The sequence below is a fragment of the Odontomachus brunneus genome, unplaced genomic scaffold (assembly GCF_010583005.1).
Source record: "Odontomachus brunneus isolate Ranch 3 - 2012 unplaced genomic scaffold, Obru_v1 Obru_scaffold_088, whole genome shotgun sequence".
Classification (NCBI taxonomy): domain Eukaryota; kingdom Metazoa; phylum Arthropoda; class Insecta; order Hymenoptera; family Formicidae; genus Odontomachus; species Odontomachus brunneus.
Window position 1 is genome coordinate 228,565 of NW_022639538.1, and position 4,006 is coordinate 232,570.

Below are 4,006 nucleotides of genomic sequence, written 5' to 3' on the forward strand. Positions count from 1 at the left end.
ATATATATATATATATATATATATATGTTATGATACCCTGTAAAGTTTCTATGACTTTATAAGGTTTCTTTACATGGCATGCGTCAATAATCTTAACTATAATTAATATACTTTTATATAAAATTAATTTATATTGCTTTGCTATATATATAATGCTTTATTAACAGCTGACATATATAACTAACACATATAACATAGTATGATAGTAACAAAACCTTCTTTACTGAAGGAACAAAGCAAAGTACCCTGTGATATTATGTGTATTCTGCGCCATAATTAATATGCAATACGTAGAATTTCCTCAGATATGCCTTCGTAAATCTGATGGTAGCTGTATTGCATCAGTACGTAAGATTAGAGAGCTTTCAAAAATTGGCTGGATAGCTTAATTGTGACATCTAAAGCGGTCGCCCGAAGAAGTAATTATTCAGGTCCATTTTTTTTTATACCCCACAAAAGATGCAGACATGACGTCAGCGAGTGAAATCTTTTGTAAAACGCTTATTAAGTATTTTTCTTTAATAAATTGATTTAGAAAAGAGTTAACAACGTACCACAATCTGATTCATTAAAGAATATTATTTTTTATATCGGCGTTTGAAATTTTTGTGAGAGAGATAATAAGGAATATCATGTTTCGACGATACACGATAGAACGCTAGACTCTTTCTTTGTTTCGATTGTAACGTGTTTTACAAACGTGATCTTGCCATTATTATCCGAACTGTGGATAATAAGAGTGTAAACAGCGCAGAGTAAAATAAATACCTAAACGAAACAGTGTTTATTCGAGGGCTTAGATAGATCGGTGTGTAGGTCGATGATCTAGATCGACAATCCGGCAAGCGACAGTTCCGGGTTCGAGCCCCCATATAGTAAATTGCGAGAGCTCTCTTTCAAATTCGCCAAAATCATCCTTCATGTTCATTTAATTCATTTTCATTCTGTGATATGTGGCGATGCTCTGTTAATTTTCTATGAATTTACAGAGTTTCTCTGCATGTCACAAATACACTATAACATTAATATAATACGTATCAACGCAATATGATGTTTATCTATGGCTATTAAATGCACATGTACATATATATATATATATATATTTTTTTTTTTTTTTTTTTTTTTTTAGTGGGTATTTATTTCCATTTATAAATATTTATTTGCTATATATATATATACCGCTTCTTACTTAATAAATGTAAATATATATAGCTGCGAATATTACTGCAATGAGTAACACTAGTCAAACATATATATGCAATGTACTTGTCTTTTCGGATCTGCCTTGGTAGATCTGATGGTATAGGCATATTGTATTAGTAGTTTAGTACTAGAGAGATTTCAAAAATTAGCTGTGTAGCTTAACTGTAACATATAAAGCGGTCGCCCGAAGAAATAATTGTCCAAATCCATTTTTTTTATTTCCACAAAAGTTGCAGACATGACGTCAGCGAGTCAAATCTTTTGTAAAACATTTGAAAGTATCTTTAATAAAATAACGACGTCGCCAAATTGATTCAGAAAGAAGTTAAGCAACGTACCATAATCTGATTAATTAAAGAATATTATTTGTTAAATCAGCGTTTGAAATTTTCGCGAGGGAGATAATAAGGAATATCATGTTTCGTCGATGTACGATAAAACGACAGACTCTCTCTGTGTTCTGATTATTACATATTTTGCAGACGTGATCTTGTTATTGTTACTCGAGATATGGACAGAGGCGTAAACAGCGCTAGTCTAAGATAAATACCTAAACGAAATAGTGTTTACTCGAAGGCCTGGATAAATCGATGTGTAGATTGATGATCTAGATCGACAATCCGGCAAGCGACAGTTCCGGGTTCGAGTCCCGGTCTAGTAAATTGCGAGAGCTCTTTTTCTAATCCGACCATACTATTGTCATTTTTATTTAATTTATTTGCATCTACTGACATGTAGTGATGCCCTGATAAGTTTCTACGACTTAATAGGGTTTCTCTGCATGTCATTTATATAGCAGTAGTAATTAGTTAATAATTATATTGCTTTGCTGTATATAAATGCTTTCTTAACAGTTGCCATATAGAACTAACATATATAACATAAACACTTAGTAGTAAAAAACAAAATTACCACCATTTGTATTCTGTGCATTCTGAAATGTACGTTGCTCTTTACGTTGCAGTATTAAATTAGTATGCAATACGTTGAATTTCCTCACATCTGCCTTCGTAGATCTGATGGTAGCCGTATTGCATCAGTAGTTAAGATTAGAGTAGTTAAGATTAGAAAGCTTTCAAAACTTGACTGGATAGCTTAATTGTGATCTAAAGCGGTCGCCCGAAGAAATAATTGTCCAGGTCCATTTTTTTTCCTACCCCACAAAAGATGCAGACATGACGTTAGCGAGTCAAATCTTTTGCAAAACGTTCGAAAGTATTTTTCTCTAATAAAATAACGTCATCGCCAAATTGATTCAGAAAGAAGTTAAGCACCATAATCTGATTAATTAAAGAATATTATTTGTTAAATCAGCGTTTGAAATTTTCGCGAGGGAGATAATAAGGAATATCATGTTTCGTCGTATGATAAAACGACAGACTCTCTCTGTGTTCTGATTATTACATATTTTGCAGACGTGATCTTGTTATTGTTACTCGAGATATGGACAGAGGCGTAAACAGCGCTAGTCTAAGATAAATATCTAAACGAAATAGTGTTTACTCGAAGGCCTGGATAGATCGATGTGTAGATTGATCATCTAGATCGACAATCCGGCAAGCGACAGTTCCGGGTTCGAGTCCCGGTCTAGTAAATTGCGAAAGCTCTCTTTCTAATCCGTCCATAACATGTCATTTTCATTTAATTTATTTGCATCTACTGACATGTAGTGATGCCCTGTTAAGTTTCTACGACTTAATAGGGTTTCTCTGCATGTCATTCATACAACAAGTAATCAATTAATATTTATATTGCTTATATTTATTTGCTGTATATAAATGCTTTATTAACAGCTGCCATATAGAACTAACATATACAACATAAACACTTATTAGTAAAAAACAAAATTATCACCATTTGTGTTCTGTGCATTCTGAAATGTGCCATATTAGATTACCTATATTACGTATATCGTATTACGGTGTATTGAGTTACCAAATTTATTTATTAGATTAATATGCAATACGTTGAATTTCCTCAGATTTGCCTTCGTAGATCTGATGGTAGCCGTATTGCATCAGTAGTTAAGATTAGAGAGCTTTCAAAAATTGGCTGGATAGCTTAATTGTGACATCTAAAGCGGTCGCCCGAAGAAGTAATTGTCCAGGTCCATTTTTTTTCATAATCAATAAAACATGCAGACATGGTGTCAGCGAATCTAATCTTTTGTAAAATGTTCGAAAGTATTTTCCTTTAATAAAATAACGTCGTTACTAAATTGATTTAGAAAGAAACTAAGCCACGTACCACAATGTGATTCATTAAAGAATATTATTTTTTTAATTAGCGTTTGAAATTTTTGCGAGAGAGATGATGGATCAGGAATATTGTGTTTCGACAATACACGATGCAACGGTAGACTCTTTTTTCGGTCCGATTGTTACGTGATTTACAGACGTGATCTTGCCATTGTTATCCGGGTTATGGATAAAAGACAGTGTATGATAAATACCTAAACGAAATAGTGTTTATTCGAGAATAGACCAGTGTGTAGATCAATAATCTAAATTGAGAAACCGGCAAGCGATAGTTCCGGGTCCGAGTTCCGGTCTAATAAATTGCGAAAATTCTATTATCACTTGGCTCGTCTTGCTGATATGTTTTATTACTCTATTACTCTATTAAGTTTCTGTAACTTCATAGGGTTTTACCACATTCCATTATATACTATATACTAATTTATAATAGTTAATAGAATATAATTTCACATTGTGATATTCCTCATCATCATTAGCTGTAAAATATATATATGCATATATATATATATATATATATATATATATATATATATATATATATATAT

At 32.3% G+C, this 4,006-nt stretch overlaps 1 protein-coding gene and 1 long non-coding RNA gene across 9 annotated transcripts in view; both read left to right on the top strand.

Annotated features, from left to right (window-relative positions):
- LOC116848068 (neurexin-1) overlaps positions 1-4,006 on the top strand; it is a 399,669-nt gene that overhangs the window by 213,147 nt on the left and 182,516 nt on the right. The window lies entirely within an intron of this gene.
- LOC116848071 overlaps positions 1-4,006 on the top strand; it is a 20,930-nt gene that overhangs the window by 3,056 nt on the left and 13,868 nt on the right. For 2 of the 3 annotated variants that reach the window (XR_004378896.1, XR_004378898.1), the window contains one exon: positions 2,765-3,298. This is a non-coding gene — a long non-coding RNA (uncharacterized LOC116848071). Of the gene's footprint in view, positions 1-323; positions 420-2,764; positions 3,299-4,006 lie in introns of those variants that run through there. The other variant, XR_004378897.1, reaches the window with a different exon arrangement.